The 16254-nt window shown below is 41.9% G+C and overlaps 1 pseudogene; it reads right to left on the reverse strand.

Moving 5' to 3' along the window:
• The window catches only part of LOC105510945, a 50787-nt pseudogene extending 34744 nt beyond the window's left edge, over nucleotides 1-16043 (reverse strand).
• Nucleotides 16044-16254: the final 211 nt, after the last annotated feature.

Here is a 16254-nt window from a genome sequence, read left to right on the forward strand (position 1 = left end):
ACAGGGTTTCACCGTGTTAGCCAGGATGGTCTTGACCTCCTGACCTCGTGATCTGCCCGTCTCGGCCTCCCAAAGTGCTGGGATTACAGGCGTGAACCACCACGCCCAGCACATGTCTTCTTTTGAGAAGTGTCTATTCATATCCTTTGCCCACATTTTGATGGTTTTTTTTTTTTCTTGTAAAGTTGTTTAAGTTCTTTGTAGATTCTGGATATTATCCCTTTGTCAGATCGATAGATTGCAACATTTTCTCCCATTCTGCAGGCTACCTGGATCATGTTACTTCTATACTCTGAAGGCTCCAGAAGCTTTCCAAAATATTCAGAAGACAAGACCCTAAATGAAAAAGACTACAAGACCCTATATGAACTGGATCCCAATTACCACTCTCCCTGTCTCTCTCCCAAATCCAGCCACGCTGGGCATCTCGATCTTCTTTACGTGTATGGTATGAAGCTAGCTTGTGTCTCAGGACTTTTCTATTACTCCATCCTCTACCTGGAAGCTTCTTGCCTTGTTGCATCATATGTCTCAGGTCTCTGTTCAGTGTTGCCTCCTCAGAGGGACCTTCCCCTACCATATTTTATAAATTAGGTCACCTGTCCCTTGTCAGTCTCAATATCCTTCATTTGCTTTATTTTTTTCATGGAACTTTTCACTACCTGAATTTATATTACGATACTTCTGTTTATAGTTTGTTATCTGTCTCAGCTGCCAGCATGCTATCTTCACGAGAGAAGGAATTTTTTGTTTCTCTTGTGCATTGATGTATCCCTAGCACCTAAATTGATTTGGCACATAATATGTGCTCAATAAATACCTTTTACAAAAAAGAATGACTCAGTGTTTACTAATACAGGACTGGGATTCTCTAGATTTGTATCACTCTCTCATGTTGCTCTGGGTTTGTAAAATTATCATAGCTGGCTGGGCACAGTGGCTCATGCCTATAATCCCAGCACTTTGGGAGGCAGAGGCAGGTTGATTGTTTGAGGTCAGGAGTTTGAGACTAGCCTGGCCAACACAGTGAAACTCCGTCTCTACTAATAAAACAAAAAAGTAGCCACATGTGGTGGCGGGAGCCTATAATCCTAGCTACTCTGAAGGCTGAGGCAGGAGAACTGCTTGAATCCGGAAGATGGAGGTTGCAGTGAGCCAAGATCACACTACCGCACTCCAGTGTGAGTGACAGAGCAAGATTCTGTCTCAAAAAAAAAAAAAAAAAAATTATCATAGACATGTGTACATTCCTGAAAGCACAATTATCAGCAAATAACATTTCCTGGACAATTTACCTAAAGAAGAGTAGAATCTAAATAATATTAGAAGACAGTTGAATTAGATCCAGTCAATCAACAACCTGATTTGTCTTATCAGCTACGATGATAATTTCCAGCAGGTGACCCAGACATGGGCCTGTTGGCTTGTAGCATGACTGGGGTTAGATGTGCCATTCTCATGTACTGTGAAAGCAATGTGAGGGCACACCCACTGTCTGTGTTATCAGGGTAAGTTTTCTTTTCCATCTTGATTCACCTCACAAATCACCGAGTAATCTGTGTTGTGGTAATTTCCTATGTTCTTAAAAGTATTTACTTCCCATATTACTGAAAAATTTAAAAGACCAGAGTTGACCAGAAAGGCCTAGCCACTTCACAAAAACTTCCCTTTTATGAATGCTTGTGGTTAGTCGCATAAGAAGTATATGTTGACTTCTCTTCATGTGTCAAATTATGTGGGAGGCACTAAGAAAAAGCAAAAACACAATAGCCCTACATCGGGATCACACTCTCACCTCTCTCATTCGTGGTATCTGCTCTGGAGAAGTTTATAATCTATTCAAAGCTAAATAGATCACGAGGGGTGGATCACGAGGTCAGGAGTTCGAGACCAGCCTGACCAACATGGCGAAATCCCGTCTCTACTAAAAATACAAAAATTAGCCAGGTGTGGTGACAGGTGCCTGTAATCCCAGCTACTCAGGAAGCTGAGGCAAGAGAATCGCTTGAACCTGGGAGGTGGAGGTTGCAATGAGCTGAGATTGTGCCATTGTACTCCAGCCTGGGCGACAAGAGCAAGACTCCATCTAAAAAAACAACAAAAAAAAAACCAAAATAAAACAGAAACCACATAAAATGGAGACTAATGTGCAAGTATATAGTTAAGAGCTACGTTGATGGGTTGAAATATATATTACAGGAATTGAGGGCTGAGCAGTCATTGACTGGATTGGACCTTTCAGAGAAGGTTCTAGAGAGCCAAGGAAAGCTTCGTAGAGAAGTGGACACAAGACCCAGTCTTCAAGGATGAGGGATGGTACTGCAGGCACAAGAAATTCACTCAGCTGGTAATGACTCAGCATCAGTTTGGTCACCATTATCAAAGCGTTTTGAATGTGTAGCTGCGACCTAAATAACTTCCCAGAGGTAAATGCATCTTGTAGGTTTACAACAAGCACTATTATTAAAGTAGTCTATATAAGGAAGCTACTCCAGAAAGGAATTCAAACCCACACATGATTAAGCAAGAAGGATGAATCATACTCAAAATGGAGGAAATAACTATGCAAGACTTAAATAACTACTGGTGCTTAGTTTAAAAGGTTTTTTTTTTTTAACTTTCCCCCCCAAAAGTTTTTCTTTACTCCCCAAATCCAATAAAATAATTCTATTTAACCTTATCAGTATGAAACTTACTGCCAAAGAAAATAATCACAATATTTATGTTGCTGTATTAGTTATTGCAAAATTGATAAAAGAAAATGCAACAGATAATGTGCTCTTATTAATACATGTGGAATCAGTAATCCTGCAACAGTTTTATCAAGGAGCTGTGATTAATGCCAGTTTGAGGTGGCACAAGTGAGGTTCAAAACTGACATTAAGCCAAGTACCTAAGCTCCCGCAGCTTGTAAGTGGCATTGCTACTGGGGTTTGAAGTCTGGTCTGTCTGGCTCCATAATACCACCAAGACCTGCCATAAGGAAACTAAATAAGAGGGGCACGGTGGCTCACGCCTGTAATCTCAGCACTTTGGGAGGTGGGCGGATCACAAGGTCAACAGATTAAGACCATCCTGGCTAACATGGTGAAACCCCATCTCTACTAAAAATACAAAAAATCAACCAGGCATGGTGGCATGCGCCTGTAATCCCAGCACTTTGGGAGGCCAAGGTGGGTAGATCACGAGGTCAGGAGATCCAGACCATCCTGGCTAACACGGTGAAACCCCATCTCTACTAAAAATTCAAAAAATTAGCTGGGCGTGGTGGCACACGCCTGCAGTCCCAGCTATTCGGGAGGCTGAGGCAGGAGAATCCCTTGAACCCGGGAGGCGGAGGTTGCAGTGAGCCGAGATCACGCTACTGCCCTCCAGCCTGGGCGACAAAGCGAGACTCCGTCTCAAAAAAAAGAAACTAAATGAAAGCAGGTTAAGTAGAAGAAGGAAGCCAGTCTATCATGGTCAACAAATGAACAATACACTCACACATAATAATCTGCCAGGTATACAAAAAGATTCCATCTACTATCAGTCTAGGGCACATCACTTCCAGCAAATCTTGCTTTTAATTTTAACAGCACTGCATTATTCACGATACTTAATTTGACCTTTCAGTTTTCTATTTTTACACTGATTTTTACATGAAACTTACACATTAGCAAGAGAAGCTCTTTAAATCAATCCCAAACAAAACACAAAATGAAAGTCTCTGACTCAGGAAAGATTGGGAGGCAAAAGTTTGACCTTGTGAGTTGCACGCATTAGGAGCACTAGCAATCTTTGCCAGCCAGCAGCCAGTAGGCAGTAGGCAGAGGGATGGGGAGTAAACGCCAGGATAAGGAGGCAAGACCGCTTCCCAGTTCTCTTGAGTTACACCTCTATTTTATTTTGTTTGAATTTTCTTTGGTAGAGATGGGGGTCTTGCTATGTTGCCAGGGCTGGTCTTCAACTCCTGACCTCAAGTGATCTTTCTACCTCAGCCTCTTAAAGCACCGGGCTCACAGGCATGAGCCACAATGGCACCCAGCCTTGCTGGAATTTTTTAGATCAAATCTGCCCATGTCTTTATAAGAAGCATATTTCAAAGCCAAATACTAGTAATGTTTATATCAGCTGCTATTTTACATTGCTCAGGTAGTGTTCTCTTTCACTAATGCTATTAACTGAACATTGGTTCAATTGCTTGGAATGGAAACAATTATATGTAACATTTCATAGTTATTGTTCTTGACATATATCAAAAGAGAAGTGACACTGGATGTGACAATTCAAAGAAATTCCAATATGGAACACAACTTTTGCCCCCAATTTTTCCTGTGTTTTCAAATAGAGATGCTGAGCTTTATTTCTCACACTAATTTGTTGGGTCCTGCTCACAGGACAAGAGTGAGGTCAGTACGGTACAGGAGTGCTGGGAAGGGAAAAGCGTGGTCCCTTTAAATGATACGGAATGGGGGAAGGGAAGCGCTGGGTAGAGAAAGGCGGATCCCTGGCTATGGCTCCACCCGCAGGCACTCCTGCTTTCCCGCCCAAGTGTTGCGTTTTCCAAGATCTCCCTGGCCCTCCATGCCCCCATCCTGGGCCTACAAAAACCCAATAAGGCGGGCGCGGTGGCTCATGCCTGTAATCCCAGCACTTTGGGAGGCCGAGGCGGGCAGGTCAGGAGGTCAACAAGTCGAGACCAGCCTGGCTAACATGGTGAAACCCCGTCTCTAATGAAATTACAAAAATTAGCTGGGTGTGGTGGCGGGCGCGCCTGTAGTCGCAGCAACTTGGGAGGCTGAGGTAGGAGAATCGCTTGAACCCAGGAGGCGGAGGTTGCAGTAAGCGGAGATTGCGTCACTGCACTCCAGCCTGGCGACAGAGACTCCGTCAAAAACAATAACAACAACAAAACAAAACAAAACAAAAAACCCCAAGACCTTTGCGGGCAGACACACAGCCAGCCAGACATCGAGAGGAGCATATGGGCAGAAGATGCAAGTGGCTGGTCCTCGAGAGGACGTTGAGAGGAGTATGCCAGCAGAAGAGCACACACCGACAGGCACTGGCACACCACCGGAAGGCCATGCACCAGCAGAATGATGCGGAGTTTGACCGGGCAGTCAGAGGAGAGCATGGGCCGCCAAGGAGCCCGACTCCAGGGGAAAACCATCTCCCTTCTGGCTCCCCCATCTGCTGAGAGCTACTTCTACTCAATAAAACCTTGCACTCCAAGCCCACGTGTAATCCGATTCTTCGGGTAAGCCAGGGCAAGAAACCCCAGGATACAGAAATCCTGTATTTGTGTAATTGAGCTAACACAAACTACTTATAGACGGCAACCTAAAAGATCACTCTGTAACACACGCCCGCCCACTGGGGCTTCAGGCGCTGTAAATATTCACCCTTAGACACTGCTGTGGGATCGGAGCCCCACAGTCTGCCCGCCTGTATGCTCCCCTAGAGGTTTGAGCAGCAGGGCACTGAAGAAGCGAGCCACACCCCATCACACACCCTGCGAGGGGGACAAGGGAACTTTTCCCATTTCAAGTAGATTGCCCTGGTGCTGGAGAAGCAGGAAAAACAGGACCTGCGGATACCCAGGAGCCCCGAAACTCTGGCTGGAGTGAGGCCTGAAATCACGCTCAAGAGACGCCACAGTTAGAGATAATGGCACCTCTTTTTCTTTTTTTTTTCATTTTTAATTATTTATCTTTTGTGAACTGGGGTCTGCCTCTGCCACCCAGGCTGGAGTACGGTGGTGTGATCATAGCTCACTGCAACCTGGAACTTCTGGGCTCAAATAATTCTCCTGTCTCAGCCTCTGAAGTTACTGGGATTATAGGCAGGAACCACTGCTACTGGGTTTACTTTTTAAATTGTAGTAAAATACACATCACATAAAATTTACCATCCTAATCATTTTTAAGTATACAGTTCAGAGGTATTAAATACACTTAAAATGTTGTTCTACTAACACCACCATCCACCTCTGTAATTCTTTACATCTTGCTGTTAAAATTATGAGAGGCCATTGTTTTGGACCTAGGCCAAATCAGATCAGACCTCTTTCTGCACTAGGCCCCAACAGACCAGACCAAACCAAAATGGAGTCACTCATGCTAAATGAGACATAATCAAAATGAAACTAAGGAAGCTGCAAAGCTTTGCTGCCATTTTTAGGTTACTACTTTCCTAATTCAGCGATTTCTTGGTTACAACAAAAACAGACCAGTTTTTTTTTCATCACCTGAAAACAGGAGATTCCAGCATAAAGAGGTCCCTTCTGTTCTAACCCTTACTAAAAAACAAAACAAAACGAACAAAAACCTGAAGTCCTTGTTCTCACATTTAAAAACTCACTGTTTTGCTATTTCCCACTGAGATTTGAGACCAAATAAGTACACTGACAATGGTGACAGAGTGACATCAATGTCTAAAGTTTTGGCCAATCAAAATTGAGAGGTTTACCAAAAGGGGGCAATTGTTTAATTAAGTTTTGCCTAACGCTGCCTCCTTACATATTTTGTTTGGTCTAAAGGTTTCTCCATACGTAGTGAACTGTAACCTGACTGGAGGTGTAAACAGACTGTAACCTACTCTTGTGCCAATCATCCAGTTTTGGCCAATCGTAGGTGGCCAGCTGATCGAACGTATTCAACACCCAGCTGTAGCCAATCTGGCTGTTGGTGTACCTCACGTGTGTTTTCTGTATGTCACTTTCATTTTTCTGTCCATAAATCCTCTCTGACCATGAGGCAGTGCCAGAGTTGCTCCTAACTTATTGAGGGAGGCGGGGGTCTGCTTGGTTCTTGAATTGTTCTTTGCTCAATTAAACTCTGTTAAATTGTTTAAAGCTTTTTTATTTTACATTGCAAAACTGAAACTGTACATTAAACACTAACTCCCCATTCCCTTCTCCCCCCAGCCCCTGACAACCACCATTCTACTTTCTGTCTCTATGACTTTGATTACTCAAAGTATTATTGGTACCCCTTTACGTGGCACCTTGTTGACTGAAGACCAGGTTCAGGGAGGTTTCTGTGTTTGGGGTTTTGTGTTTTGGTTTTGTTTGTTTGTTTTGTTTTTGTTTGAGACAGGGTCTCACTCTGTCACCCAGGGTGGAGTGAGTGGTGCGATCACAGCTCACTGCAGCCTTGAGCTTCTGGGCTGAAGCGATTCTCCCACCACAGCCTCCTGAGTAGCTGGGACTATGTGCATGTGCACCATGCCCAACTAATTTTTAAATTTTTTTGTAGAGGTGTGGTGTCTCACTGTGTGGCCCAGGCTGGTCTCAGACTCCTTGCCACAAGCAGTCTTCTCACCTCAGCCTCTCAGAGTGCTGAGATTACAGGTATAAGCCACCAGGCCTCGCCAGGTTCAGGTTCCTAATGTTGGTTACCCATCTATGAATACCAACATGCAGCAGTGGTAATTATATTAAAACCTACTATAATTTTTTAAATCTTTTTTTTAAGACAGAGTCTTGCTCTGTTGCCCAGACTGCAGTGCAGAGTGGCATGATCTTGGCTCACTGAAACCTCTGTCTCCTGGGTTCAAGCCGTCTTCTGCCTCAGCCTCCTGTAGCTGGGAGTACAGGCATGTGCCACCACACCCAGATAAAAATTTTTTTTTTCGTATTTTTAGTAGAAACAGGTTTTCACCATGTTGGCCAGGCTGGTCTTGAACTCCAGATCTCAAGTGATCTGCCCGCCTTGGCTTCCCAAAGTGCTGGGATTACAGGCGTGAGCCACCGCGCCTAGCCTGATTTTCATATATATTACATATTTTATACATATATATTTAATATAATTTTCAACATCTGAGCATTATTATATTACAGTTTTCAAGATCTTAGCATTATCATAATATCCTTTTTATTTTGTCTTAAGCCTCTCCTGCCAGTTCTAAAAACTAGTAGAATAAAAACCTTAGGTACTAAGTTATACTTTATTGTTTACCATTTTCTCTAATTTATTATTTCAACTCAGAGTCACAAAAGAACACAAAAAGCTCGTTCAAACACCGTGGTAATATGACAGCAAGTAGACTTGAGAGACACAAGCCACTGAAGCCAGACACAGGGGCTCACACCTGTAATTCCAGCACTTTGGGAGGCTGAGGTGGGAGGATCGCTTGAGCTCAGGAGTTCGAGACTAACCTGAGCAACATGGCAAAACCCAGTATCTACAAAAAAATACGAAAAAGCTATTTAGCTGGGCATGGTGATGAGTGCCTGTATTCCCAGCTATTCTAGAGGCTCAGGCAAGAGGATGGCTTGAACCCAGGAGGCGAAGGTTGCAGTGAGCCAAGATCATGCCACTATACTCCAGCTTGGACAACAGGGCAAGACCCTAAGAAAAACAAAACAAGCCACCTTTCCTTGTGGATTATATTGCTAGGCAATTTACTATATGTGGAAATACAGTGTATCAACTATTATTTTCTCCCAGAAACAGTGCTGTAACAGAAGGGTAAAGTTCCTGACCTAGGGCCTTATGCCAACTTTTACTAAATGCAGGACTTAATAAACTATAAATGATATATTTTAGTTTCATAGCATAAAGCTTTCTAACACACATAAATCAATTAAGTAGTGCTACAAGTAGTCAATAAACATAAAATCCATTTAATATGGTGCAGTCTCTTTGACCACATCTTCCTGCCAACTATTACACTGAAGCAAAACAACTCCAATGGGCAGGCTTATTCGTTTTATGGATTTCAGGATGATTTCCTTGAGGACATTTTGACAAGTATATTGAAGGAAAGTTTGGGGCAGTTATGTGATGCTGTTCTGGAAAAGAAAGAAAAGTGAACTCAGGAGTGATTACTTGCCATTCTCTCGTTCTCTGATAGTCAATTTTCCTGTCATAAAACCTAGGGATTAGAACTAATCGCAGCCCGCTAGTGTGGTTAAGGTTGGGATTCGTTTTCTCAAAAGGGGAGAACAACATATGTTCATGTGAGAAACTGCCTGTTTACGTGTCAGAAGTTACAACATGGGTGTAATTGGCAGAGGGCTGTAAGTGTGAATGGCTATGAGTACAAATCACTGTAAAGATTGCTTGCATGATTTCCCACTCCAATTTATCACTGAGTGGAAGAAACATGCACGGGGAGATCTTGGTTCTTGACATCCCAGTTAATAAATTCAAGGCAAAAATGGGCAGATGCACAGAAGGCCTGAGAGTCCTGAACTAGACCTTCAAATCATCCTAAATGTCACGTCAGACTACTGTTCTGTGACAAGAAATGGTCAGTTATCTGTTAAGAACCCAATAAACGTCATGCAAAGTGGATCTCTAATAATTATTCTCCAAATCTTGTGATAAAATCCCAAGCTTTATGTCAAGCCAGCCCTGTGTGGCAGGACACCGTGAGCAGTACAATTTGTTCTAACTCAGGTTGAGGGATAAAAGAAACCACTCATTTAATCTTGTATTACATCAAAATTGATTTGGTCAAAAGTCACAAATTAGTTCAGTCATTTTTGACAGCATGGTTTTTATCAGAGGACCAAAAGCTTGGTTAAGTGATAGGAGAGAAGGGGAGAAGATTTTGTTTCCAATCTTGGGAAAAAGACTTGTGCATCAAAATTATTCAACTATTATTTTCAGATACCATTGTTCACAATAACTTTCCTAGAGCTGTGTTTATTTTTTGCACAATGCACTCTGTCAGTTACATTGATCCTAAAACGCTTAGTTATTCTTTTCCTTGCTGTGCAACCAACTCCACCAAAGTTGTGTTTATCTCTGCTTGTTTTCTAATCCAGTGAAACCAAGGAGGCAAGATGGTCAGGTATGACAAGATTTCCCCATGAAATGGAAACTGCTGTTTATCTAGTATGTTGCAAAAGTGGTAGTCTTGCTCTCTGATCACCTAAAACATACCTGAAAGCAAGAAGGTTCTCTCCTAAAAGCCGGTAAACACAATGTCACAAACCAACCTGTCTGCCATAAAGTCACTGGTGATGTCCAGAACATGTCCTTCAGGAGGTCAAACAAGTGACACTCTCAGATTCTGAAAGTGGAGAGCCACCACCCCTTTAGGCCCTTCTAAGTATGGAAGAGAGGAAGTGAACCAGTGATTAGTTTTGCTTCTTTAGAAAATCCAGCTTTTTTTCAGATTATTTCTTTTTTGCCTTCATCCCAGAGAGTAAAATTCCTTTGAAACAAGGAAGCATTTCTTTCAAGAACACCTTTATCTCCTTTAGCTTTTGTTTTCTGATAGTCAACCCCACCCATTGTTTCACTTGACAAGTAAGGGAAAGAAAGATTTTTTTTAACTCGTCTAAAGAAGGAAAACCTGTGTGAATGGATCTTGAAACCAGTGGAGTGGATGGCCACTGTGGACAGGACTAGGAGCAAAGAGGTGCACTGAAGCCAGCCTTTACATGGGGCCGCCCCACCCAAATCCAAAATCTGTTTAACCACCAACTCACCATAAACGAGAAGATAAGTCCTTTAAGCAAAGCAATGGAACTTATTAAGAGGTACTTTTAAGACATCTCTCAAACGTACACAATAAGCTGTATTAAGGATCATGAAATAATAATATCTACCATTTACTGGCACTATGTTGCCAGCCTGGGCAACATAGTGAAACCTTGTTTCTACAAAAAATAAAAGATTAGCCAGGTATGGTGGTCCACCTGCAGTCCCAGCCACTTGGGAGGCTGGGGCGGGAGGATCACTTGAGCCCAGGGATTTGAGGCTGCAGTGAGCTATGATCATGCCACTGCACCACAGCCTGGGTAAGAGGGTGAGGCTCTGTCTCAAAAACAAAAACCAAAAAAATCATCTGGAGAGTGTGTTGAAGCTCAGATTGCTGCCTCTCCCATCCCCTGGAGTTCCCAGGTGATGGTAATGCTGCTGGTCCAGGAACTACACTTTGAAACCATTCGCCTAGACTGTTATCTAGCTTACCTCTTCATCTCTCCACCAGTAACCTCATCATTTTCTAATCCAGGGATCAACAAACCCTGGCCCTTTGAGCCAAATCAAGCCCACAGGTTGTTTTCATAAATAAAATTTTATTGGAACACAACCATGCCCATGTGTTTACACATTGTTCATGACAGAGATCACATGACCCACAGAGCCTAAAATGTTTATGATCTGACCCTTTACAGAAGAAAATTATTTTGGACCTCATCTTTACCATGCTACAAAAATGGTGTTGCCAAAAATACACCTATCCAGTCACCCTCTAACTTAAAAGATGGTTTCTCATCACCTACATAGTCAAGTCCCATGTTTTCTATGGGTGACAACCTGTCCAACTCTGTTTTACCTATCTCTTTGTACCCTATCCAATAATTTAACCATCCTGAAATTCTTCGTTTTTTTCAAACAGTTCAAATCCTCACTGGTTTCCAAGTCTTCCCACATCTTGTGTCTCTATGTACAATATCTTTCTCTCACTTCTTCGCAGGATGAGCAACCACATCACATGAGTTTAATTTTTTTTCTTAGATCTACCTCATTTGTCAGTTTATTTTTTGGGATTTCAACTATTCACTCTGTCTGTCACTCAGAGACAGGGAGAATGAGGACAATACTGCCTGCCCATTCATTCCACATACTGAGTTTATGTTTGTGAACGAACGTGAGATGTGAGATTTTACACTACCGTTCCCTCAGTCCACTCAGACTCCTGGTGCCTGTCCTGTGTTAGTGTGAGGCTCGCACCACAGAGGGTGTAATCCCAGTGTTGAAGGATAACCGTTTTTCATACAACAGAGCCAATAAACACAAGCCAACTTCTGCATCTGGTGCTCAAAGAAGCAGCAGCAATCTGTTCCAAAGCTGGAGGAAAACTGGCTGTGTGGGGCTTACTGGATACTGGATATCTAGATACTAAATACCTAGGTGCTATACTTCATGGGTGATTTAAGGGTTCACTTCAAACATCAGCATTTATTTGTTTATATTTTATTATTATTATTTTTTAATTTTTTGAGATGGAGTTTTGCTCTTGTTGTCCAGGCTGGAGTGCAATGGCACGATCTCGGCTCACTGCAACCACTGCCTCCCACGTTTAAGTGGTTCTCCTGCCTCAGCCTCCCGCGTAGCTGGGACTACAGGCACATGCTGTCATGCCCGGCTAGGTTTTGTATTTTTAGTAGAGACGGGGTTTCACCATGTTGGCCATTTTGGTCTCGAATTCCTGACCTCAGGTGATCCACCTGCCTTGGCCTCCCAAAGTGCTGGGATTACAGGCGTGAGCCACTGCACCTGGCCAACATCAGCATTTAGAACCTAAATCCTAAATAAAATCTAACTCACTCTTTAAACTTTGGCGCAAATGTCATATCTTCTCATTTGCTCTGATGTAGGTCAGTCTTCCTTCGTGCTTCTGTAAATACCATAGTTCCTTCAGTCATTTGCACATATCTGTGTTATAAGGTTGAACTGTAATTATTTATTTAATTATCAGTCTGTCTCCATTAGGCAGTGAGGTCACCAAAGACAAAGGCATATTATTTATTTAGCTAGTTTTTAGAGATGGGATCTTGCCAAGTTGCCCAGGCTGGAGTGCAGTAGCTATTCATAGGTGAGATCCCACTACTAATTCGCACAGAAATTTTGACCTACTTCATTTCTGACCTGGGCCAGTTCACCTCTCCTTAGGCAACCTAGTGGGCCTCACTCCTGAGAGGTCATGATATCAATGCCAGTTTTGTGTAGACACCCAATGAGCATAGCTCACTACAGCCCAGAAGTTCTGGGCTCAAGCAGTCCTCCTGCCTAAGGTCTCAAGTATCTGGGACTACAGGTACGTGCCACCATGTCCAGCAACAAAGACATATTTTAGTTATCCTGTGTTTGTGTCTGTCTCAATACCTAGCCTAAGTATTAAACATTCAGCAAATGTCTATTGATGAAATGGATGAAGTCCCACCTCCCATTTTAGACCACTTGTCCTTCTCAGAAATGATCTATGAACTCCTAGTGAATGTTTAGTTAATGTCCATGGTTTATCATTTCAATGCATTTTAATTCTTCCAGTATTCATTTTTCTTCTCCACTAGATTTAAACATAGTCATAGCAGAATCAATATGCTCACCCCATCATGAATAAAAAATATTTGTTAATGAATTGATTACTACTTTGAGCATGACATATTTTAAAGATCAAGAGAAACTAATCAAGTTAGTTTTTACTTGGTCAGAGACTTATTTGTGCCTGCTTATCTAAAGTTATAAAGGGCCCCAAATATGGCTCCGTGTTGCAGAGGGTCTTTCTCTTCTTATATCGACAGAGCCCATATTCACAATGTATCACACTTACCTCAAGGTGTTGTCAGGAGTTTCCTAGGCTGTGTCCTTTGCCTGGAATGCTCTCTCTCTCGTGCTGGCTGGCTTCTTCCCACCAGCTGTGGCCAGGGCTGCTCCTTATTCCTTCATCAAAACTCACTCTGTGCCAGGTGTGGCGGCTCACACTGTAATCCCAGCACTTTGAGAGGCCAAGGTGGGAGGATCGTTTGAGCCCAGGAGTTCAAGACAAGTCTGGGCAACAGAGCAAGACCCTGTCTCTACCAAAAAAAAAAGCCACTTTCTCTTCCATGAGCCAGTTTATTTTTTTTTCACAGCATTTGTTACAAATGTAAGTTAAAAGTCCTAAATACATATTTGTTCAATGAATGTCGAAGTGCTCTGACCTTATATTCAATTTTCCTATCCAAGGCAAAAACCATTATGGGAAAAATGGTAGAAAATTGGCTACTTAAAAGTTAACCACACTTAAGAAAGTCTAGCATGCAAGGTAGTGATTATCCTGGAGCACTCAAAAGGCATTTGGGTCTCATTTACCAGGGGTTTTCTGCAGACCTCAGTTTCTTAGAATTTTAATCAATATATTTTTAAAGTAGGCATAATTTATCACACAGTTTTGCAACTTTACTCTTTAAAACTCTAAGAAACTGTAGAAAATGTTTTCTTTCCTTGTCTCCTACATGTTTGAAGGTGAAATCGAAAATTCAACCAATAAAACTGTGCTAAAAAGTTTGACACTAAGAAAAAGAAAGGCCCCTCTCCTGGTAAGTTTCACTGTGAGATGGCTAGGAATGTTGATTGGTGGATCTGTGTTTGTTGGTTAGTTTGGGGCCTGGACACTAAGAATTAAGTCCAGTTAGAGATGTCAGGGAACCCAGACTTTTGGTTCAAAGCCAAAAGGGAATGTGGGGAGGGAGTTAAGCACTGAAATAGGCAGTGAGGTTTTCTTCCTCTGTGTCCCCCTTTCTCTGTCCCTTGTTTGGTTTATGCATAGATTTTTCTTGTGTATCCTTCAATCCCTTCCACATTACCTTTCTCCCTTTCACACTTAAACTGAGATTTAGAACTAAAATGAGAGTTTACAAAGGTACTGGCTATAATTATATTATTTACTATTTATTAATTTTTTTGAGACAGGATCTCTCTCTGTTGTCCAGGCTGGAGTACAGTGGTGCAATCATGGCTCACTGCAACCTTGAGCTCCCAGGCTCATGCAATTCTCCCACCTGTGCCTCCCGAGTAGCTGGGACCACAGGCACATGCCACCACGCCCAGTTAATCTTTTTACTTTTTGTAGAAATGGGGTCTCACTATGTTGTCTAGGCTGGTCTTGGACTCCTGGGCTCAAGCAATTCTCATGCCTCAGCCTCCCAAAGTGCTAGGATTACAGGTGTGAACCACCACGCCTGGCCTATAATTATGAAAAAAAAACACACACACTATTTTGTGATATGATTTTAAATTTATCCTCTAATATAATATTTTATTACTCAGGTTTACTTTAGACAAAACACTACGTCCTTTGCTTACTATTTTTAAATGGTCATTGAAGGAGGCAAGAGCCTGCAAATACATGCATTTCCTTGACCCAGAAACTTTGCTTCTAGGAATTTGTATTACATATTACATCCTCAACCAGTATGTAAAGAATTTGTATAAGTCTGTTCATTCTAGACCTGTTCCATCTTATTGAAAAATTCATATACAACCTAAATGTCCAACAATAATGTTGATTAAATAAATGTTGGTATATCCATACAATTAAATGTTATACAGCTATTAAAATTAATTATGTCGGCTGGGCGCAGTGGCTCATGCTTGTAATCCCAGGACTTTGGGAGGCTGATGCGGGCAGATCACTTGAGGTCAGGAGTTTGAGACCAGCCTGGCCAACATGGCGAAACCCCATCTCTATTAAAAATACAAAAATTAGCCAGGCATAATAGCACATGCTCACAATGCCAGCTATTCGGGAGGCTGAGGCAAGAGAATTGCTTGAACCCAGCGGACAGAGGTTGCAATGAGCCAAGATCACACCACTGCACTCTAGCCTGGGTGACAAAGGCAGACTCTGTCTCAAAAAATAAAATAAATGATGTAGATATTTATTCCCATAAAAGATATTTATGCCATTTAGTACAATAATAAAAGTAGTTTGCTAAATGATATTCATCATATGATCTCTATTTTAAATGAATGTGTGTATACACACATAAATTATACAGTGATTATTTCTGGGGATATGATTATGAGTGAATTTTCTATTTTGTTAACATGAAATGTCTAATTTTTCTATAATTAGAAAAACTGTTACTTCTATAATAAAAATAGTTTACTATAACCAATAAAACTTGGTGCTTATTTTATGTGATAGTCCCTGAATTTGAATAGAAAATGGCATCCATTTGTGTTCTAATTAATGTTGTAATCCTGTTCTTTCACTCTCTTTTCAACTTTTTTGCTCCTCCTCAATTAAAGAAACTCTTATGTACATGAGAAACCACTGGTGAGAAACTTTTCAAAGTCTCTGGAGCTCAAACATGCCTTGAAATACAAGGGAGATAAACTGAAAAATTCACTGCTCCAGGGATCTGTTCTGTAATAGAAATGCTCCTTACACTATGAGGATTTTCTTTCCATCTATTTGATTTTAATGACTTTTAACTTCGAAATGTCTGAGGAGTAGATGTCTAAGCGTTTTGGTTCATTCAATGTGCGTCCCTCACCTGGACATGCAGGGACACGAGTGACTGCGAGCGTGGACCTTGTTAAGGCCATATGCCCATAAGCAAAGGAAATGTGAAACTGAGGAAACTTTCCAAGGCCTCACAACTTTCTAGGCCACCCCTGACCTATTTATATTTTCCAGACACACAACACCTTACTCTGAATTATCCTGATTTTTCCCAAGTAGCCCTGGATTCCACCTCCTGCCCTTTGTTGATGGCCAGACTAGAGACCTCGTTTAGATAGCACTAGCAATAGGCTC

The sequence above is a fragment of the Colobus angolensis genome, unplaced genomic scaffold, assembly GCF_000951035.1.
Source record: "Colobus angolensis palliatus isolate OR3802 unplaced genomic scaffold, Cang.pa_1.0 Scaffold194, whole genome shotgun sequence".
In the NCBI taxonomy this organism is placed as follows: domain Eukaryota; kingdom Metazoa; phylum Chordata; class Mammalia; order Primates; family Cercopithecidae; genus Colobus; species Colobus angolensis.